At 41.2% G+C, this 24,472-nt stretch overlaps 1 pseudogene; it reads left to right on the forward strand.

Annotated features, from left to right (window-relative positions):
* Positions 1-605: 605 nt before the first annotated feature.
* Positions 606-24,472, forward strand: part of LOC148164932 (transforming protein RhoA-like) — a 57,598-nt pseudogene continuing 33,731 nt past the window's right edge.

Genomic DNA, 24,472 nt, shown 5'->3' on the forward strand with positions numbered 1-24,472 from the left:
AGTTTCTGGCATCATCACCCCATTCACTGTAGTTCATCTTTATATTTAAGCTTCAAGGTGCCTTTCCAGAAGACCTAGATATCTTTTCCAGATCCCAAATCCAGAGTCATGAGTAAGTGCCCTGACATAAAAAATCTTCCCTATCCAGCCTTATCATCACCTCCGCCTGCTCCAATACCTTCTAATTCCATTCTCACAAATGTTTCTCCAGTTCTTACCAGTATGCATGAGTCAACTACTGAAATTCCTTTGGGGTGTAAGCTGTTCTCCCCTGGAGCCCAGACAGTACTTCTCCACTCAGACAATGAGTGCTAGGATCCGACCCTGGATATTGTTCTAGAGGAAGTGAGGCATTATGGAGGCTGATCTTGAGGAGAACAGGGTAGCACTGTGAGGCCCTGTCTCAGGGCAGAGCCTCACACAGTATCCAAGCAAGGAAAGAATGCTTTCCTCTGGCGAGAGGAAGGTGGCCGCTCCTTCCTATGTTGGACACGCAAGGGAGTTTGAGGGCTCAACATCCTCAGGCTCATCCACTCAAATGTCCCTGAGCCAGTTCTCAGACTCCCCCTCTTTGTCTATCCAGGTCCTAACTAAAGAAAGAGGCCATGGCTGTGCAACTGGTCTACTTTGCAGCTCTGTCCTCTGATTTTCTAGAGTTTGCTCCAGATCTAGAACAGGTATCGTCGCTCTTCAAAACAACCATGAAGCCCTTCTGGCTTTCATGGCACACTTCAAGTTGGCAGGTTATTGCCTGAGTCTATCGTTTTCTTTTGCCAAGAACTGCAATGTAGTTAATCCACTCCAGTAATCTCATCATTACCATTTTCCCCAAACTGTTTATTTAGCAAAGCCTCTGTATAAAAGTATGTCTTGCCTACTCTTTTCATCCCATCCCAATTAATCATAGGTGCAAACATCAGTAATTCTAAGGCCACTGCATCCAGGGGTTGTCACCCAACTACTTCCCACCAGTACGGGTCCCATGTTGCCATCGGACCACGAGTCATCCAGCTCCAAAACAGATTCTAGAGTTCCCCGAAGGCAGAGTTTGCACTATTGACAGGAAATAGATATGGGGGCAAGAGAAAAGGTGGTATAAAAAGAGACATTTAAGTAGATAATTACAAGATAACAACAAATTCTATAATAAAGATATGAACAATATCTACAACTCACCTGAGAAGGTAGTTAACTCGAAAAATCTGGAATACCTTCATGGAGAACTCAGACAATGACATTTATTCAACATTCACTCTGTGTCAGGATCTATGGAAAGTCCTTTATATTTAATACTTTTAAGAATCCTATGATGTAGGTAGTTCTGCTGGCTACGGTTTAGATATGAGAATACTAACTAAAGTTTAATGAATTCCCACAGATGCTAAGTGACAGAGCCAGAGGTCATGCTTTTAAACACTATGCTAAACTTGTTTTCTAGAAAACTTGATGTTGGCCTGATTTTTTTAAAAGATAAGGTGCTTTTTAATCAACTGTACAAGGAGGAAGGATACCCTAAGCAAAAAGGACAGGAGATGCACAGACAAAGAGATGTGAAAGGGACTATCATGCTTGAGGATAAGAAATTCAGTATAAACCGTGAGCCATTTGAAGGAGGTCTTAGTCTACTTGGGCTGCTAAACCGAATATCACAGAATGGGTAGCCTATAAACAACAGAAATGTATTCCTCACAGTTCAGGAGGCTGGGAAATCCAAGATCAGGGTTCTGGCAGATTCACTGTCTGGTGAAGCCCCTCTCCCTGGCTCACAGATGCCTGTCTTCTTACTATGCCTGACATGGTAGAAGAGGCCAGGAAGCTCTCTGGGTCTCTTTTATGGGGGCACTATTCTCATTCACGAGGGCTCTAATCTCATGACTTAATCACCTCCCAGACAGAGGCCTCTAATACTATCACTCCTCCTGAAATGATCTCACTAGAGAATAGATTCAAACACAGGAATTTGGGGAGAACACAAACAGTCTATAGCAGAGGGTGAGCAAGATGAGGAAGAATGAATGCTACAGAATGGGTGAGTGAATTTACCATGAGGAGGTCATAAAACTGAAAATGATGTATGGCCCTGAAGATGGGCCAAGGGACCCAAAGAAGCTTGTACCCCTTCATTTCTGTTATAGTCCCCTCTCTCCTCCTTGGACCTAAGTGCCAGATATACACCTTGTCTCCATATCACTTTGGGCAAGTTTCTCAACCTCACTATGCTATTTCTCTAATATAACCTGGAAATAAAGAGCTGTTACCTACCTACCTTTAAAGATGGTTATACAGGGGCGCCTGGGTGGCTCAGTCGGTTAAGTATCTGCCTTCGGCTCAGGTCATGATCCCAGAGTTCTGGGATCGAGCCCCACATCGGGCTCCCTGCTCAGCGGGGAGTCTGCTTCTCCCTCTGCCCCTCACCCTGCTCGTGTTCTCTCTCTCTCACTCTCTCTGTCTCTCTCTCAAATAAATAAAATTATAAAAATAAATAAAGATGGTTATACAGATGAAACGATTTCATGCAGATACAGTATCCAACACCCACATTTAACTTACATCGATTTAACTGTAAGCTCTTGTTCAGAGATAGAAATACAAAGAAAGCAAGAGAAGAAATAACGGTTCACCAGCATATGAAATCCCACTTTCAATAATTGGTAGCTCTCCCTCGGCGAGAAGGCAGGTGTGAATCTGCTGTTCCCATATTAGTCCCAGTACCCCCTGCCTCTCAGGGTGTGAGCATCTCACAGGCAAGAAGTCATTTGTACTTGAAGCTAGAGCTTAGCACAGTGAATGAAACAAGGTACGGATTCAATGAATGTTCAACAAATGTTTGTTTATATCTTTATTATTATTTGTATTCTCCTCCACCCTCTCCACCTTGCTAGCAGGCTGCAATCTCTGACACCAACTGATTTGTCAAATTTGTTGTCTTGCAGAGACCGTTGTCCTGCACTGGGGACTTAGCCCACCTTGGCTTATAGAGGAGTTACTGATCTACCATTAGTTATTTCCTCTGTGGCTACTCAGAAGCAGCTCCTCGATAAGTAGAAGCATCTGCTCCAACCAGAATCTGTCCCTGACTTCTTGCTTAATTCCCCCCACACATATCACCCAGAATCAATGTCCATCTCCATAAATTCAACTCTAGGTTGACCTGATCTCCAAGCCCCCTTGAAAAGCCCCACAGAGAAAGAGAATAAAGAATGCATTAATCCTTGGGGTGCCTGGGTGGCTCAGTCGTTAAGCGTCTGCCTTCGGCTCAGGTCATGATCCCAGGGTCCTGGGATCGAGCCCCACATCGGGCTCCCTGCTCGGCGGGAAACCTGCTTCTCCCACTCCCCCTGCTTGTGTTCCCTCTCTCGCTGTGTCTCTCTCTGTCAAATAAATAAATAAATAAAAACCTTTAAAAAAAAAGAATGCATTAATCCCAACCTCTCTACCTCTTATTTAAGTCACACCTCATATCCTCGTCTAGAACTAATCTCTTCCTACAACTATCGGCAGGGAAACTATCCTTTCCCATCCCTGGAAATTCCATCCCCCCACAAGGTGTGATCTGATCCCAGAGTCCTGGCAATCAACATGATCTGACAGTCCATTCCTAAAATGCTCGTTTATTTAAGGTCAGTCAACTCTGGATGTCAGACATCAGTGGTTCTGCCAGGAATATATTGTGTGATCCCAAGCTGATCCCAACTCTCTTCCCAGTCTTTCCTTCAATACTGAGTGAGAAGAAAACCAAGCCAACACATCCCTCACATGTGATCTGCCCTCCACTCCCCATCTCCTGGGAGCAAATGCTTAGACGAGAAGACATGCAAACATTTCCAAACATTTCCCTAAAACAAAAAATGTTTAGACATAGAGAAATTTAAAACAAAATTTGGGGGAAAAAATACCTTGCACAGTTTTCAGGGACACAAAATAGATGTCTAATGTAAACTGCTAAACAAACGACTTAATATTGCCATCAGCAGCATCTACATCTGGGTATTTCCACCGTCAACTGAGTCCCTGCCAAGAACCCAATGTGGATTCTTGGGTTTGTCTTGGGAGGTGGGTTTGTCTATGTCAATGAAATTAAAAGATCCACCAAAATCCTCTGTTCCAGAAAAGGAGACCTATGACCTAAAGACCAAAAGCAAGTCAAGTCTCCATGCTAAAAGGCAGATTCCATCGATACTGACTGGCACAATGCCTGGAACATGCCCCAAGCCTTCAACTGATGTTAGTTTTTTTTTTTATCATTGTAACTGTCCTCTTTTTATCCCCTCACTGCATGTCCAAGTCCAAAAAGAGATCCTTGTTCTCTTTTGACTTGCAGAGTCAGAGGAAACAAAATGGATCACCATCTCCATCCCTAATTTGTGCAGGGATTTGAATCTGACATGCTCTGAATATGTCCCACTTTGCACGAAAGTTCAAGTTCCAGGGTCAAAGTGGTTTGCAAGCCAGTTCACTTTGCCAAGTGCCCTTCGTGGAAGAGTTAGCACTCCCTTGGACTGGGCCAGTTCACACCCAATGCCCAGTGGAATGTAAAGGGATCTCTAGTGCAGAGAATTTGTGGATATTTGTATGAAAGAGAAAAACAATACTAAGAAAGCTAACTGAGCCCTGTTTCATGAGATTTAAACAGCAATGCTTCGGCTGAAATCATGAGCTTATTCCAATGATCTTTTCATTTTAGCCTGCATGGCTCCCATTTTATAATCTCTGAAAAAGTAGAGACATGTGCTATGCACTTTTAATATTTTGTTGGAAACCTAGAATCTCTGAATATTAGAGTTGGTGTGCGTGACACACACACACTAACAGATCATCTTCCCCACCATGTTCAGTTTAGGGCTTGGCCACTGGTGGGAAAACTAATTGTGTTGGGGAAGGTGAATGGATTTGGGACCCAGAATTGCCAAATACAAGTCAGCACCTCATTTTTCTGGCTCTGGGATTCTGGTTGAGTTACTTCTCCTCTCTGAATTTTATTTTATCAGCCATAAAATGGAAATGATAATAACACCCACCTCATGGAAATATAGTGCGGCCTGAGGAAGATAGCATACATATGGAAAGCTCTTAACATTCTGTCAGGTGTTACACAATCACATGGAGTCACACTGATGTGACATGGGAGCCTGTGGTTTAAATGCGGAGGACCTCAAGCTTCATCCTCCTTCTATCACCTGACCTTTACAAGTATCACAGTCTTCATCTATAAGATGGAATATGCACACCTCCTTCATCTGGTTTCTGTGATAACCCAGAAGGTGCCTATAAAGCAGTTAGTATCTGACACATAGAAGCACCTATCCTGCGACATTTGGTAATGAAATTGATTTCTTCAACAAGTGTTTAATGAGACCCAGCTATGTGCCAGGCACTCTATCTTGTGCTGGGCATGAAGGGGGTAATGAGTTATCTTCTGGCCCTGAAGGGACTTGCCATGTAGTGGGAGATATTTTCCTTCCCATTCCCAAGAGTTATCAGAGGCTTCTCATTGCCCAGAAAATAAAGTTAAGGTTCTTTGTTTGGCATTCTAAACATTCTAGTACATGACTCCACCCTATCACTGAACCTCCTTATACAACCTATGTTTCAATCGTACTAAATTTCCAATGTCTTTGTCATTACTCATTGTATTAGTCAGGGTTCTCCAGAGAAACAGAAGCGGGAGATCTATCATAGGGACTGGCTCATGCAATTATGGAAACTAAGAAGTCTTATGATCTGCCATTTGTAAGCTGGAAAACCAGGAAAACCACTGGCATAATTCAGTCTGAGTCTAGAAGCCACCCAAAACAGGGGCAGTCATGTTTGAGGGCTGGAGGAGACAGATGTCCCAGCTGAAACAGAGAACAAATTCTCCCTTCCTCCAACCACGGATTGGCTGAGGCCCCCACACACTGGTGAGGGCAATCTTCTTTATTCAGTCTACAGATTCAAATGTTAACCTCTTCCAGAAACACCCTCACAGACTTACCCAGTAATAATGTTTTTACCAACTACTCAGGCATCTCTTAGACAAATCAAGTTGACAAATAAAATTAACTATCACATTCATCTTGACTTCACCTGAAATATACCTCATCCCTTTCTCTCTCTGTCAGAAGCCCACACTTCCTTCACAGCCCAGACAAAATGATCTCTCTTGTGAACATCCACTTCTCAGCTTCCATGTATGTCCCTTTAAGGAACAACTTCTTCTCTACACCTCTTCTGGCATAGCTGCAGATGCCACCCCTTGGCCACAAAATGGGTACAATATTACCCATTTGAACCCATAGTTCAAATCCCCCTCCCTTAAAGGATTAGTTGGGGGTAGGCATGTGACCCAATCCAGGCTGATAAGAATGACACCTAGGATTCATGCAGAACTATTCAGAAAGAGAATTTCCTTTTATACTGGGGTCATTAAGGTAGCTGTTAAACCAGAAGGCTGTGAATTAGCAGCAAAAAAATTCCATCTGACCTATAAGAACACCCAATTCAGAGGAAAGCAGAGTTGAGAGATGAAGAGAAACCAACTGCTGATGGTATCACTGACCACTTGGATGGATACCCCTTGACTTTCAGTTAGGGAAGCCAATCCATTTCCTTTTATTATCATTACTATTATTTAGTTTCTATCACCTGCAATCAAGAATCTGCTGCTGAGCAAGTCCACAGCTTTTTTTTTTTAAAGGTATTAGAGAGATGGGGTGGGGAGGAGCAGAGGGAACGAGAGAATCTCAAGCAGACTCCACACTGAGTGCAGAGCCCAACACGGGGCTCGATCTCATGACCCTGAGATTATGATCTGCGTCAAAATCAAAAGTCGGACACTTAACTGACTGAGCAACCCAGGCACCCCAGACCATAGCTTATTGATATTTGTGGCTCTTATGAAACACTGGAATGAATTTTCCCCCATTGTTAAGTGTTCAGTAAATGTTAGGTTGGATTAATCTATAACTCATGGAATGAAATGTAATGGATTCCAAATGGCATTCAACATCACTAACATTTACCCTGGTTCATTAAGGCAGAGGAAATACATCTGAGCCAAACAATCTATTTGTAAAGACCATTCAGCCATTCAGTTTCTCTAGAGCCCCAAATGAACCTGTACTTTGCATAATAATAACCTACCAAATAGAAAACATATTTTTCCAAATGTTTTTAATCCTCATTTTATTTTTTTATTTTAATTCCAGTATAGTTAACCGTGTTTAATCCCTATTTTAGAAATGAGAAGATTTGGAAAGATGAATTGATTTCCTACCGTGTCTCAGGAAGTGGGCAGAATCCTCCTCAATTCCAAACTTGATGATTCCAAAGGACTAGTGGTCTTTGTCTGGTTCTGTCTTCAGAGTTAGGGTAAAAGTAAGAACTCTGGGAGTCACCCAGCTGGAGCTGAAGCCTCATCTCCACCAGCTGTGAAACACTGCTTCAGGGTCTAAGACATACTAGTGCCAAATAAATGCAAAAGTTCTTATTATTTCCATTAACACACATTTTGGTGACTTCTCAGTCCACTAGAAATTCTAAACTGACTCAGGAATCTTGGGGGAGCTTCATCTGACTATCTCTAAGTGTTACCTATGAGATTTCTCTATCTTGGGGAAGAAGAAATTCCCCATCAGACGTCTTGATGGGAAAAATGTAAGGTCTAAGTTACTGGTGCTTGTGCTATGATCAATTTCCCACCCATGAGTCATAGAATTTCCTCATTCATAATAAAATGAAACATTCCTGTGCTCATTGAGGGGAGAATATTATTTGGTTACTGCTCTAGATTTGCTAAGTTTCATTAGTTTTAGAATCTAATTTAGTTTGAGGCTTTGTAAGTCACAGTAGGAACTTCTCAACAGATTAAGGGAATTTGATGACAGTAGATGAATAAGAAAATGGGCCACTAAATATAAAACTTAACCCTATAAACCTGAAATGGCTTCAGAAATTCTTGCCTCAGGTTGAAGGGGGATATTAAAGGACAACTGCCTCCTTCATGTAACTTTATGACTCGTCATTGTCCTAACGAAATGTCAAAGGACAGACCCGTATAAAAAGCACCAACCAAATAGACATGATTAAAAACAAGGTTTTCTGACCCACCGAAAAGGTTATTTTGAGCCATTGTAGACAAGGTTTTATTATGAAAGCTTAATTTAATTTCTTTTGGTTTAATCTAGCTAGACCAAAAGTGATTAGTGTGTAAATGTTTAAAAAAAATAAACACAGCTGATGATTTAAAAAATTCTTAGAATGTGTGCACAAATTTAAAATATGACATTGAAATTGAAAGCATTCCAACACAGGAAAAGAGAAGACATCCTTCTCCCTGAGGGAAGAAATATTTTATTGTTTTAATTGCTGACATGGTTTCTCAGTGACAAAGATCTCTCCCCAAATATTTAAGTCAAAAACTGAAGAAGAAAAGGATATCAAGGGAGGGGAGTTAACATATGATGAGCGTCTACTTCATGCCAAGTATTGTGCAATGATGCTAAACACGCATGAGCACCTATTGTTCTCCCCAAAACCCTTTAGATAGATTTCCTCACTCTCCACAAAGGGCCTTCGAGCCCCAGAGGAACCGAGTACCATGCCTATATTCTTCTCACTAATAAATGGCAGTGGTGAAACCTATAAAAACAATCAGTGTTGTGATTAAAAAATAAAAATCTCCAGAGCTCAATGCTTTGCCTATTCATCAAAGTTCTCATAAGTCAGTCATTCAAGGCGCACCTGGGTGGCTCAGTCGGTTAAGCATCTACCTTCGGCTCAGGTCATGATCCCAGGGTCCAGGGATCGAGCCCTACATCAGGCTCTCTGCTTCTCCCTCTCTTCCCCACTTAAGCTCTCTCTCTTGCTATCTCTGTTGCTATCTCCCTCTCTCTCAAATTTTTAAAAAAATAAGTCAGTCATTCATGTTTAACCTTAAGAAATTCATTATATTGATGTGGGCCAGAGATTAAATGTTTACCAAACCGTTTCACTCTTCTACACATGGAAATTGCCAGCTTCCCTTGGATTTTGCATCCATGTGACTGGAATCGGGCCAAAGGAAAGTGGTAGGTGTGATAACCAACATCTCCAGGCCTGGCCCATTAAAACTACCTCCACGCTTTACCTGTTGCCATATCTCCCAGCCATATTCCGATAATCTAACCAAGGACTCTAAGGCTCAGTGGGTACTCGGGCAACTCGATGGAAAAAGCCTGGGGCTTCCATGACTCCATGGAGCAGAGCTATGACGTCAAGGCACAGTGGATTGTGACATGCATGGAAAACCTTTATTAAATTAAGTCTGTGAGACTCATGGGTCATTTTTTACAGCTGCTGCTGTTCTTCCCTGATACATGATAAACCATTAATACTAATACTTAATATTTATATATTTATATATATTACTGATACTTAATATTTTTATTTAAATGCATCTACCTTTTTCTTAAGATTATTTATCGTGGCATTATTTACTTTATTTTACTTTACATTATTTACTCTATTGTAGATTTGATGTACTGGCCAATTCTTTTCTATTACATGAAAATAAAATCAAAACTATTTGTCCAAGTTTGCTGTATAAAAATCTTGTGTGGCACATATAGAGATAGAGTTCTACTCTAATCACTTCCCTGTGCTTGGCCAGGCAGTTGGCCCCTTCTTCAGCCAAGACCTTGAATATCCAAAGTGAATGTTTGGGGGCCCTGGGTGGCTCAGTCAGTTGAGCATCCAGCTCTTGATTTCGGCTCAGGTCATGATCTCAGGGTCATGAGATTGAGCCCTGCATCAGGCTCCATGCTGGGTGTGGAGCTGCTTAAGATTCTCTCCCTCCCTCTCCCTCAGCCCCTCCCCCCAACTCATGTGCACACACGCATGCACTTTCTTTCTCTCTCTAAAAAAAAAAAAAAAAGTGAATGTTCACGTCAGGATATGCATATGGAGGCCCTGTGTCATCCCAATTCAACAACTGTCCTTTAAGTCCAGAGGGCCCAGCTAGAAAGGACAGAATTGAGCAGAAACTCCAGAGCTGCTCTGGTTTCAAAGGTAACAGAAGCCTCTTGGAGAGAGACCAAATAACTGTGGCCACAGGCCTCTCCTGATTGCTCTGACCTCAGCTCTATGGTTGCTGTGGTCCCCTAGCAACTACTGAGGACTGGATATGCAAATAGAGTGCCTTTTTCTACCTGCTCTGCCTTCGGACAACCAAGTCAGTTATGCTCACTCCCTCCTAGGTTACCTATGGACACAACCGACATGGCATTCAACCAGCATATTTAGGCATCTGCCCCAGAACCCCATCTCTCCGCCCCACAAAGAAAACCTTCTAAGCCCAAGACTATTGTTCTGAAAACTAATTCTTCCGAAAACAGAATAAGAACTTCTGGAAGACAAGGACCATACCCTCATTATCTCTGATTCCCCGGAAAATCGCAGAGGATTTTTACAATAGTCGCTAAATGAGCATTTGCTAAGTTGAACACCAAAGGTTGGTCTGCTCAGAGGGAAGAAAGAAAGTTTTCATGTCACCTCATAGTGATTCAGTCCGAAAGAGAGAATTACTTAAGAATTCCACGAAAATAGATTAGAAATGTTTAGTAGGCAAACAAGTGATAACCGAGTTTTCCTTCCTAGAAAGGAAACATAAAGCCATGTTTGAAACCCCATGGTAAAAATTAGATGACTCCTAAGTCTAATATAATTACGACAGAGTTGGTATTTACAAGGAGTGGGCTGCTACTAAAATTCAACTGCATCTACACACACACACACACACACACACACACACACACACACTGCCGCTTCATTAATTCAATTAAATCTGCCAGTGTTCGGTGGTGATGTTCGGAATTATCTAATGTTGAAAATCAGGCCACCAACCCAAATCCGAAGGAAAGAGGGAAAGAAAGAAAAACCGAAAGAGAAACAGAGGAAGCTTTTAGTACAAAATATATGTAACACAAAACCTGCTGAGTCTCCAGCATGGCGAAGCTCTAAGTGTGTGCTCTAACCCCAGACATCTTTTCTATACAGGCTTCCTGTGCATTCCTACTCTGTTATTTATGGAAAGATGGTGGGGGGAAGCAGATGAACTCTTACCATGGCAACCCTTGCAGAACATATTACACCTAATACTATCTGTCAATGGTTAGATAGAGAGGAGTTCTCACCAGGAAAAAAAAAAAATGCATTTGGCTTGATTATATGAGTATTTAACATCCATCAGGGAAAACATACAAAGCAATTAAAAGAGCACTCACTTTGTCCCCCTCAAGTGTCGAAACAAAGCTCTGAGGTTTCTCTTTCTTTTTAAAAAAATCCTCATCTCTTTGTGGAGGAATTGACAAGTTTGTGTAATTGACCTGTACCGTCTTCATGTGCTGACCAGCTTCTAACATAGTATTAAGACTGAAGATCATGACTAAGTTTAAGATTTCTTTCCAGTGCTTTCCAACCAAAATGAAAAGCTTCCTTCACCGGTTATTGTTTCCTTCAGATGTTTACGCCCAGGTCACCATGGACTTACTTCTGATTCATTAGGTCACTGCTGTCACTGGGCCAGTCTCCTTTCAGCTTCTCTCTCTCCCTGCCCGCCCCTCCCCACAAGCCTGTGGCCTTGTGGTCTTCCAGAGACAAGTAAACACCTCTGTTCTCTCTCTTGGTTTTGCTTTTATCTATCTATCTATCTATCTATCTATCTATCTATTTATTTATATTTCAAAAGATTTTTATTTTTTTATTTTATTATGTTATGTTAGTCACCATACAGTACAGTACATCATTAGTTTTTGATGTAGTGTTGGGAGAAGGAAGGGAAAATTGAAGGGGGGAAAGTCAGAGGGGGAGACAAACCATGAGAGACTATGGACCCCGGGAAACAAACTGAGGGTTTCAGAGGGGAGGGGGGTGGGGGGATGGGTTAGCCCGGTGATGGGTGTTAAGGAGGGCACATATTGCTTGGTTTTGCTTTTAATTACCTTCTCTGGGCTCTGGCTTCCTCTGTTTTTGAGAAACCTCACAGAATTGCCTGTGAAATGTAAATACTGTCACACCCCAGGAACAGAAACCCCAAGGAATACCTGCTGGTGGGGTAGTGCTGCTTCACTGTTGTGGTGTGTGAGGCAGGTGAGAAGCCAGGTTTTCATTTTCTGGTCATCAATCCACAATTGGAATACACTGAGGTTTTTTTCCCAAAAAGTCCTAGCCTCTAGGAGTTGCCCAAATAAAATTCCACATTTTCAAGGGTTAGATTAATCAGAAACCCTTTGCAGACGTCCTCAGGAACACACCTCTGTTCTGATTGTTGATAGTGTTCATTGATTCATTCAGAAAGCATTTTTGAATGACCATGTGCTAGGAACTGTGCTGGAACACAATAGTTCTTATTCATTTTTGCAATCTCAGTTTAGACTTTAATTCCTCTAGAAAGCATTCTCTAACTTCTATGACTGGGCCAGGTATCCTCTGCGTTTCCCTGGCACCTCGAGTTTAATCTTAAGGTAGCACCAATTATTTTGTAATTAACTTCTCTTTGTAACAGTCACAATAAGCTAAGTTAAGCTTCAGGTGTGGATAAACTCCCAAATTTCCGTAGCTTAACAAAGCCCTATTTCTCACTTAAATCGCCATCCAGTGTAAACTGTGTGGCCCTATAGCAATGCTCTTTTTTTTTTTTTAAGATTTTATTTATTTATTTGACAGAAAGAGAGAGAGAGCACAAGCAGGGGGAGCCACAGGAAGAGGGAGGCAGAGGGAGAAGGAGAAGCAGACTCCCCGCTGAGCAGGGAGCCCGATGCGGGGCTCCATCCCAGGACCCCGGGATCATGACCTGAGCCGAAGGCAGACGCTTAACCGACTGAGCCACCCAGACGCCCCTATAGCAATGCTTTTACCTAAGAATCCGGGCTGCTTCTATCCTCAACTCTTTTATTCAGAATCCTTTGCTTCCAGCTAAATGCACAGGAGAAACAGAGGGGGGACCTTAGGGTGTGGGGGGTCAGGACCAGAGAGAAGCCACACCCGTTTATAACTGCCTCAAAAGAGTTAAGAATTGGCTAGAATTAGTGATATTGACACCATCCAAATTGAGGATGGGAAATGTGGAGGAACATATGGATATTTAGTGAGAAATATCACACTCTGCCCCTATATGCAAAATTAAATTGTAAACTCTTTGAGGAGAGAGACTGGTTATGTGAGAATGTTTTAGCATGACAGCATGTTTGTACCTGGTAGGAATTAACTAACAGGCACAGAAAAATCTAAGAAGATTGATGTGCAATCTCATTATTAATAAAAGAGTTCAGAATTTTTCCCTAACACAAGAATAACATTAAAAATCACTTTTATTTCTAATATACCAGCAAGAAACAAATACAAGATGTAAGTTTTTAAAAAGACAAGTATACACAAAGGAAGACAAACTGTAAGGGTGTGGGAGTATAAAATCGTTCTCCTTTACTTTGGAGAACTGGATGGCAATTTCTTACAAAGTTATACATCTACCTATGACTTAGCAATTCCATCCCAGGTATTTACCCCAGAGAAAGGCATCCCCCAACAAAGAGAACTGCGCAGTTCTCTTAGGAATTCTTAAGAGATTTGTTCATAATGGGCAAAAACTGGAAACAACCCAACCATCTCTAAATGCACTGTAATATCATCATAGACTATTACACACCATAAAATCAAATGAAATGTTGCTCGTGCAACAACATGAAAGAACCCCCAACACATCATGTTGAAGATGAGCCAGACACAAAAGAGTACAGACTGAATAACCCAATTACACGAAGCCCACAAATCGGTAAAACTCACAATAGAAGTCCCAAAGTACTTACCTTGGTGGTAAGTGAAAATCCTATACTAAAGGTCATTTAAAAACCCGTCTAGGGTAGTGAAAGTGATCTATATCTTGTCTGGGATATGTGTACACAGGTTTGTACAACTATCAAAATTTCTCAAATTGAACACTTAAGATGCGTGAATCATTTCAAAGTTGATGTTTATTTCATGTGAAGTTCAAAGCCGATACCCATGGTCTGGTGGTTCTCCTGGGACACTCTGCTCCTAGCTGTACTATAGAAATCCCAGACCTCTTCCATCTGATGGCTCTGCAATTTCTAGGGCTTCGGGGCCTCAACAGGAAGTGAGATAATGTGATTACCTGTGGTTACATTGCACTGGACAGAGCCCAGTACATGGTCCAGGTGTGAAATGCAGAACCCACAGTACAGAATGTCTGCCACAAAGGCCTTCCCACTGTTGGGCTTATCTCTCTACATCTATTCTCAACACAGCAGCCGGAACAATCCTCTTAAACATTAACTAGATTATGTCACTTCTCCATTTATAATCTTACAGTATAGCCCTTTTACTCAGACTTAAAGCCAAAGATCCTAACAGTTGCCCAAGGATCTACAGTTGAGGAAACCCCCATTAGCTCTCTCATCCCACTTTCTACTTCTTGCTGTGGCTTCCCACTAGTCCAGGCACACTGGATTCATATTGTGCCTCAGATATGCCTGGCATGTTCCTAGCTAAGGGCCTTGGTCTATCTGGGCCTTTTGCCTGGGAGAATCCTCCCAGATAACTGCATGGGTAGCCCCCTAATCTTTTTCAAGTCTTTGCTCATACACCCTCATGTTAATGAGGCCAACTCTGAACACTCTATCTATTGCTGCTACAATATGCCCACCCCCTTTCTGGAACCCCCAACTCCTATTCTTTTTCTGGCAACCCCAACTCCTAGTCTCCTCCCTGGCTGGCTCTCCTAATCTTCTTCCCCTTCCTAAAATGTGTGTGTGTGTGTTTTCTCTCTCACTCTACCAAAACATAACCACCTAGATAGTGATTGTTTTTGGCATACTGGTAACACTTAAAATGGTGGCTGGATTATAATAGAAGCTCAGTCAATACATTTTTTTTTTTAATGAACAAGTCAATTCTCACTACCACCTAACTTAATAGGTACAATTATTATCACCCCTTTTTACAGGAGAGAAACTGAGGCACAGAGAAATTTAACCATGTGCAAAGTTGTTTTGCTAGCAAACATCTGAAGTAGTGGGGCTCACCTTCAGATCCTGGTAGTCTGGCTTGAGGGTCCATGTGTACAACCACTAAATTCATCTGCCTTTCCATTCAATTATCCCTGGAGCTATTCTAATCCATACTGCAATCTCCTAAATTAGGTACTATTAGTAAATATGTTTATCTGACAGATGAGGAAACTGAGGAGAAGTTAGACTAACTTTCCCAATGTCACACAGTGAGAGATAGAGCCAGGTTTGATTGAGACATTTTGTCCCTAAAACTTTGCTCCTAAGTACTACATATATTATTCTAAGAATTCTATTGCATGACATCACCTCTAGATGGAAATAATATATCTCTTCTTTATTGCTATAAAAAAAATCACAAGGTTTGCTTCAGGGCTGATTTTTTAAAGTGCTGCAAGTATCATTTTACTGAGTGAATGCCCAACCACATCATATTGTACTGCCTACCCCCAACCATTTAATTACTTCAAGCTCATAAAGCCTAAACTGCTGACCCAAATCCTGTGGTCTCTCCTCTCCATGTGGTAAGCTCTCAATTAGATGTTCATATCAGTTTAATTCAATGTTTTCACTGACTTGAACTATTTCCCAACTGAGCTCACCCAAGTACCACTGAGGACTGCCATCTGAACAGGTTTATATGGATTTAAGTCCAGATTTCAATCAGCCTAGTTTCTATGTGTGTGGTCCTTACAGTAAAATCATTTGGTATCTACAGTGTGAGAACAATGACTTGAGTCAATCTATGGATCCCAGGGTCCATCTACCAACAGTGGCGCTCAAGGACTTGTCAAGAAAAATGGGAAAACTGGCTATACTCCTAAATGCTGCTTCTCAAAAGGATATCCTGACCAGTACCTTCTCCTTAGAGTTGCTATTAAAGGTATCTAGACATTGAATCATAGACTCGAACATTTAAACTTCTTACAGATTTGTGGTTGGACCCGGTATACATGTGCCCTTGGGTTAATAATGGGTCTTCTGTTATCATTTACTTGCTTTGAGTGGAAAGACATCTAAATTGTTTCAGCCCTGAAAGAGAGCCTGTGGCGATAGATCATCCAGGTAGTTGCTCAGGGATTTTGCGGGTGGCCAGGCCAAGAATGACTGTTTGTATGAAAACTTAAGGGTACACTACTTGTCCACCTGACCCCTTGTACTGGTCACCTGTTGCTCGCTGTGTGGCTGCTTCTCTGCTTGAGAAATACCTTTGTCTAATTCCATGTAATTCCATAACATGCTGCCCCACCTTCACATGCACAAAGGGGGGCATGTAACACATAGTGCTGGTCAGAAGGGCTGGACATAAGGGCTAATATATAAGGATGAACCTGCAACGTCAGCGTCACTGGAAGAGGAAAAAATAGGTGAGCTGTAGAAAGACATTTTACATTACATTACATTACTTTTCCCTTGTTGCATAACACATTACTCCTAAACTTAGCAGCATAAACAACACACATCTCAGAGTTGCTGTATGTCAGAGATTTGGGCATGCCTTAGTTGGGTCACCCAGCTCAGGGTCTCTTAAAAGACTGGAATCAAGTGTCTGTCAGTGACTCATTCATCTCAAGTCTCACGTAAAGAATACATACTTCTGAGGTCTCTCATTTGTTGTTGGCAGGGTTTAGTTCTCAGGGACTTCTGGGCTAGGAACTCAGTTGCACACTGGCTATTGGTCAGAGACCACCTTCAGTTTCTTGCCACTTTGACCTCTTTGTATGGAAGCTGGCTTCCCCGGACTGAGCAAGTTAAGAAGTCAAGAAAGATTGTACCAACCATAAAGAGAGTGCTGGCAAGACAAAAGTCACAGCCTTTTGTAACTGAGTCTAGGAAGTAATAGCCCATTATCTTTGGCGTACTCAATTCATTGCAAGTTAGTCACCGGGTCCAGCCACGTTCAAGGGGAGGGGATTATACAAGGGCATGATGACCAGGAGATGGCTAGTACCTGGATTCATTCTGGAAGGCTGGCTAACACAACAATGTGTCTATATATTTGTACCCTAAGCTGATACTAATTCGCTTTGGGCAAGCAAAGGAGAGAAAGTAACCCCCCTCACACAGGTCATATGCAACCCAGATGCACCCATGTCAAGAAAAAAAAGCACCCCTTCCTAAGAGAATGCATCCCTCAGCCAGAGTACATGGCTTGGCCAAAGAGACCATCTTTGAGCGGTGCACACACTATAAAACTGAAAGTAGCAAGTCTGTGTACACTATTGCCTCATTTTCTGTCCAAGTCAATTCTATGTCAAATAATGCTACCTTGGAAGTGAGGACTTACCTGTCCTGTTTGAGAAGAGTGAAGCTTTTGGAAAAGAATACAGTCAATGTAATATCATTTATTAAATGAGATATTACAAGGAACATCTCTGAAACTGAGTTGCTAGCTTTAAAGTACTAAGCAAATTTAAGGAAATATCTAGTCTCGTGACTCTAACCAACATATCCCACCCAACAGCAGCACTTCCTTTAGAATACCCAATAAATGACCTCAGACTCCCACACCCCTTTTATTCAGCAAAGTTTTATTGAGCACCATTTTTGTATCAGGTGGTTTCTGGCATATGAAGTCATGATGCCAAATAAAAGTAATAGTGTTAGCTTTTCACAAAGGTGGTATATAATTGGACACCTACATGGACTCAAATGTTCCTCCATTTCTCTTACTCCAAACCATCTCCCTGGAACCCCCAACGAAGGAGAGCTAACTCGGTGCCTATAATGTGCCATATTGCTGTGCTATGTAGTTCATTTACCCTTGTTGAGCTAAGGAGTAAGAAAATATAGATAAACTAATGGGCCAACTTTCTGGGACAACTGTCTTCCATGTAGTGGTGAGTGTCCAAGATGCTTTCATCTTGTAGCCCCATCTCAACACAAGGCCTCTTTCGGGCTGCTTATAGGAAAAAGAGATGTAGAATTGTGCCATGGCATTTCACTGCCTTAGGTTGGAAGTGATCTGTGTCACTTAGGTTTACAACCCATTGTCCAAAATTACTCATATGACTTGACCAAACTCCAAAAGGGCTGAGAGGTATGGTCTTCCATGGCCCAGAAGAATATGGTAAGCTCTAATAACATCCACTACCACAGCCACATTATTTCTCTACAAACGATGCTGCTAGGTCTCAGAAGGCGTAGGCTTTTTTTTTTTTAAGATTTTATTTATTCATTCATAAGAGACAGAGAGAGAGGCAGAGGGAGAAGCAGGCTCCCCGCTGAGCAGGGAGCCCGATGCGGGACTCGATTCCAGGACCCTGGGATCATGACCTGAGCCGAAGGCAGACGCTTAACCATCTGAGCCACCCAGGCGCCCTACAAATGATGCTGCTAGGTCTCAGAAGGTGTAGGCTTCCAAGACTATCCAGCAAAGCCTCGATTAGAATCACTGTCAGTCTGGCTCCAAAACACATGCTTTGTTCTGTTTTGCTTTCCACCACAGCATCCTACCACTTGGTGGAACCATTCCTTTGGGAATTACCTTACTAAGATACTAATTTCCAAATGACATGCCTTAAACAGGGCACTCTTAATGCCTCACCTCAACCCTATCCTAAGGGAATGAGCTCTCTCTTGTATCTGAACATCTCTCACCTAGACTTGCCCTCTCTTGTGTCCTTTCACACCCTCCACCCACCCAAAGACCATCTGAAAATGCTGTTTGTAGCTCTAAAGCTCTATACACACACAGCTGTTACTTAAGAGAGCTATTTTTTTTTCTCTCCTCCCTTTAAACACTACCTACTTTCAGAGGAGACTTCAATGTCCATCCTGTGTCATTAAGAGTCATGGAAAGAAAGCTGATTTCATCTTCCATTCATCCCTGTACTCCTCCATCAGACACCTCTAAGTAACACCTAGAGGAGGAAGACACCGTCTGAGAAGGGAGGAACCTGGCTGGGGCAGTATCTACTGTCTTCCCTGAAAAGCCATGACACTGCAGATCTGACTTGCTTTTTGTCTCTCTACCAACCTGGTATACCTGACTTAAGAAACAAACAAACAAACAAAATCTTAGTGCAAAAATATAGGAGCCTAATTCAGCAAGAGAAAGACTGAGTTGTCAGAGTAGAGGTTTGCTAACGTGTTGTGCTAGCCACAAAGTTGTTTGAGCAATGCCTATGGTCACAAAAGTTTCAGTCTCCTAGAGGAGGTAAAACATGAAAAATTATACCTAAAAAAAGAAGTTGTGTCATAAGATAAGCCCAAGCAAATACTTTTACATGTGCAGAGAAGAAAGAGACCACGTCCTGTTGAGATCATCAGTGAGGGCCTCATGAGGGAAGGGGCATTTGATAATAACAATAATAATGGTAATAATATAATAAAATCAAATTAACATTAATTGAACACTTATCTCATACCAGGCATTTTCCTAAGCGCTCTACATATATTAACTCATTTAAACTTTAGAACAGTTCTAGGAGATATTCATTCATTCACCAAATATTTATTGAGCCCCTACTCTATGGTAGGCAGAGGTCTATTAGCTGAGGTTAGAGCAAAGAGCAAGACAGAAAGCATCACTGCTCCCTTGAAGGTTACTTTCCATTGAGAGCTACCACTATCATCTCCATTTTCCAGGAAACCGAGGTCCGAGGGAGTTAAATATCCTGACCAAGGTCACATGCATTTTTAGTATCCAAGTCAGGATTTCATTGCAGTCTGTAAAGCACAGAGCATGCTTAACCACCATGCTCTTCCAACATGAGTGACAGGGTGATAATAATTAAAATAGCAATAATGTCAATGGACATTTAGCATTTCACATTTATTTGGGCATTTAGCATATGACAAGTGCTATGCAACTTTATATGGGTTATTTCATTTATTCCTCAAAACAATCCTATGAGTGCAATAACTGGAATAAGACTATGACTTGGTAAGATCCTGTGCTCTGTCTTCAGACCACCATATTTTAAGTTCTAGCACTTCCTAGCATTTAACCAGCTGTGTTGCCTCTTCTTTGATTTCTTCATCTGCAATGGGATGACACAACTAGCCGGCGCCAAAGAGAACTGAGGTTGGTGGCACCAGTGTTTTTATTTGCCTCTGCCTCCTATATTTATAAGTGTCTTGGAGTGAGGGGTATGTCTCAGTACTCACTGTGTCCCGCTGCCTGACACACTGGAACTTCTCAGTGAATATTAATGAATGAGTTAAAGATGGGTAGAATAACGGACTTGACCTTGTGGAATAATTTTCATGAATCAAAGCATCTGTATGATTTCAAGAACTTCAGCATTCCAGAAACCATTCCAGAAACCACCACATACTGGAAAGATCATCCTTCATCAATACAGGAAACTCACCGTGAGCCAAGGTAAGCACCTGTGGCTGCATGGAAGGCTCTGGATACCCAAAGGAGACAGTTGTGTAGTGTAGGCCAGAGAGAGACAACTTTTTCTATTTCCCTGTTAACCTTGAGTCTGGGCCCAGTTACAAAGAAATTGGATCAGAAGGTAACTTTAAGCTCTACAAGTTTTCCTAGCACAAGAAAGGGCATCCTACGGCAGAACTCCAACCAAAAGCTGCATTTGTGAGTGACAATGCAAGCCATATCCTGGTGTTCTAAACATATTATTAAGTCCTCTGCAATTACAGGAATCTACTGTTAAGAGTTGCAGCGAGGCCATTTTCAAAGTTGGCATGAAACCGAGAAATGAAGAACTCAAGCTCCATCCATTTTGTTTCTACTAATGAATACTCTTTTTGTTCCAAAGTCTCCCGAGTGACTCCCTTGACAATACAGGTAATTAATGGACCATTCTTCTTGATTCAGAGACTGTTGAAAATGTAAGGGGACTTGATAATTGAATCTGCATCCAAACTTTCCCATTATCTAAGTGACTAATAAATGTACATTAAATTAATAACAATTTTTTTCTAGGAACTTCTTCACAGCTAATTGATAATGCTCATTCAACAAAAGAGAAAATGAAGGCAGAGAAGTCTTGCCAAATAAGACTGGAGCAGAAATTTCCCTTGATTCTTTTTAAAATGAGATTTGAATTTGGACTTCATTAAAGTCAGCAAGGCTTAGGTCTGTCATTAGGCTCTCAAAAAGTCAGAATTAAATAATTAAGTAGCACAGGTTGATTCAGAAGATTGCTTTTGAATTTTTTTAATAACTTAAGCATAAGTTTTGTTTTGTTTTTTAACTTTGAGATAAAGACAGGATAGGGTAACTTTCAGGGTCAGTAATAATACTACTCAATGCTTCTGATATTGAATTTAAAAAAGATCTTCAATATCAACCATCTCTAGGACAACTCAACAACAGAGATTAAAATATGTTAGGCTCTGATTTTGTAGATACTATAAATGAGAGTCCAGAAGTCACAAATGTTTGAACCATATAGAAACTTAACCTTTTCTGGAACTAGTCTTAATGAATGTTAGGTAGTTTCCTCTCCCTCTCCCAAAGGAACTTCTACGAGCTCCAAATGCACATGGCAGAATAATACCTGATTTAGAAGATGCTACAGATAAAAAATTCCTCAAATATAAAGTTCTTGTTCCTGAGAAATCAGTGGCATCTTACTGCATTCAAGTCAATGTGCAATATTCAGAAAGATTACCATAGATTTGGCAATGGTTCACACTAAAATATACCAAATATTGCATTAAGTATTTGAGGAGACACAAGATGAACAAGAAATTATTGTTCATAAACAAAATGTCAGTTGCTATTTCATGTTTTCTCACAGTAGTGCAGACAACATATGGGTCAAACAAAGAAGTAGCTGAGAAAAATCTTTCTGAGAGTGTTTTAGCAAGCATCACAGAAAATGTACCTCAGGTCTGTTTCCCAGGAGAAAGGAAAGAGAATTAAAGAGACTAGAAAAAAAGATATAGAGAGAGAGATGGTGTTTTGGGAAAACAGCAAGTTGATTGGTGGTTCAAAATGTCAATATTCAAGGATTCAGAGATTGTGGCAAAATAAGAAAGAAGTGTTCTGAATACCTTGATAAGGAATGAGTAGAGCCAACACAGAGTATGACCAACTATGTGTTGGCTAATTGAATTTAAGTAAAAAAAAAAAAAAGGAATGAGTAGAGCAACTTTTCTTAAACACTAGTGGATTGGAGTGGGGTGAGACTAGAGGCAGAGAGACCACAGCATTAAGTATGATTAGCATTGGTGACATGGGTTAGATGGCGACCTAGAGTGGTCAAAAAGGAAAAGAGAACAGTAGTAACTCTGATGCTCCCAACCAAGTGTTACTGGTGATGACTTTAAGATAGAAAATAGAAGGAGCCAGTTAAGAGAGAAGATGCATTGTTTACCTTTGGAAATTGGTGGTTTCTGTGGCACATTTCTGGGGAGATGTCTAGGAAGCAGTTCAGGATGTGCAGGAAGGGCTCAGAAGAGCATCTGGGATATAGTGTTAGCAGTCATCAATATTTCATTGATTTGTGAAGCAATGCAAATGTTAAACTTTTAAAGCAACATATTACATTAAAGCTAATTTTTAGTATGGATTCCAATCTACTGCAACCCAAAACTTGCAGAGTCTATTATTAACTTGTAAAAGAATGAGAATGCTAAGTAGCAAATGAAGACAAATCAGAAAACTTGGGTTTCAGTTCCCCCTGAGAAGCCAAGATTTACAAAGTAGAACATGGTAGATGACTTAGCTCCCCTGTGGCTCTGTCTACAATGTGCCAAGGCAACCAGCTGATCATCGAAAATATTCAGTCTAGCCAGTTGTTAGGCATCATTTAAATAAAAACCAAAAGGGACATGAGTGAATCTCAACTTGTAAAATTTCTAAACCAAACCTTTTTTTTTTTTAATTAGAAATCATAACCTTTGCCCAGTTCCCTCCACCTGAAATTCCCCACAACTGTCTCCCAGACAAAACTAGATTCTCTTTAAGTTCCAGGGGCACCTGGGTGGCTCAGTTGGTTAAGCGTCCAACTCAATTTCAGCTCAGGTCATGATATCAGGGTCGTGAGATTGATTCCTACCTTGGGCTCTGCACTGGGCGAGGAGCCTGCTTAAGATCCACTCTCCCTCTCCCTTTCCCTTTGCCCTTCCCTCACTCTCTCTAAAAACTAAATAAATAATCTTTAATTCCAGATAAAGGTCCATGCCCTCCATAAAGCTTTTCCAGCTGTCTTCACCAGCACTCAAGTTAAAATAAACCACTCTTTTCCAGAGCTGTAATGCTTCAAAACTATCTCTGCTAGGGAATGTAATACACCACACTATTACTATGGGCTCATGTCTTCTCCAATTACATTGTGTCCCCCTCGAAGGTAAATCTTATTTATCTCTAATTCCCCCACTTTATCCTTTTTGCCTGGTAACTTGTAAAGTGCCATTCAATTTCTGTTGAATGCATAACAATTTTCTTGTGAACAAACAGGTAAATAAATGCATTATGAACTGTTTGAAGGCAAGAATGAAAGAACAATGCATGCATAAATGAATAAATAAATGAAGACCTACACTGGCCATCTATATGAGGACACTTAAGTTGGTTCACCTGGTTTGTTGAAATTTGCTTTTTGGGAACACTGAGCAGTCAGGATTCTGAAGTATTTTACATGGGATTTTAGGCAAGTAGGAACAGTTGGGGCTCACATTTGGGGCAGGGAAGCTCCACCTATTTCACATCGAGACAGCCATCGAATTTCTGGTTAGAAAACAGATGGGCAAGTCATCCCGTACAAGTTTTAGATGAAGAAATGGGGAAAAAATTGTTTACATGGTAATAATTTTTGTTCAGAACATCACATTGAAAGTAGAAAGGCCAAAACCAGAGGAAAATGTCAGACACTGGCAAAAAATATTATGAAGGCTGATTATGTAAACCTTGTCTTGTTTGAAGGGTAAAGACTGTAATCCACATATCAAGTTCAAATTTCCTGTTTAAATATTGTTAGTTTGAATGTTAATCTGAGCTCCATGTTTGATTGCAGGGATCAGGGCTGCAAATATTGATTACCATGAAATGAAAGCAGAAATTCATTTCTGAAAAGGAAGCTGAGGAGTGCATTTATATGAACCCAAGTAATAAATAATACCTTGGGATTCTGACTCATTCCCAAACCAGAGTGTAATTATTTCCTCTTTCACTGAGCTTCCTCAGCCTCCTTTCAGTGGACTGAATGCACATCCCATATCTGGGCACATTTACAAAAGCTAAAACAAACAATCCAAGTAGCCAAACACCATGGCAACAGAACCAAACTTAACACCACTAACTCACAACAATCCATCTCCATAGATTTCAGAGCCACCATCAGATCCCCTGCTTTGTCCTCCCACTGCAAAGCCCCACTCTCTCAATGAACTACAGGGAGTCACCGCATCATGCCATGACTCCTAATAATTGCCAAACGCAAACTGTGATGGACAGCAAGGGGAAAAGCTCACAGCAGAGAATCCCCAGCTGAGCAAAACCTGCCTCCCTG

Source organism: Eumetopias jubatus, unplaced genomic scaffold, assembly GCF_037043125.1.
Source record: "Eumetopias jubatus isolate StellerSeaLion01/CBP00866 unplaced genomic scaffold, mEumJub1_p1.0 scaffold_2, whole genome shotgun sequence".
NCBI classification, from domain to species: Eukaryota; Metazoa; Chordata; class Mammalia; order Carnivora; family Otariidae; genus Eumetopias; species Eumetopias jubatus.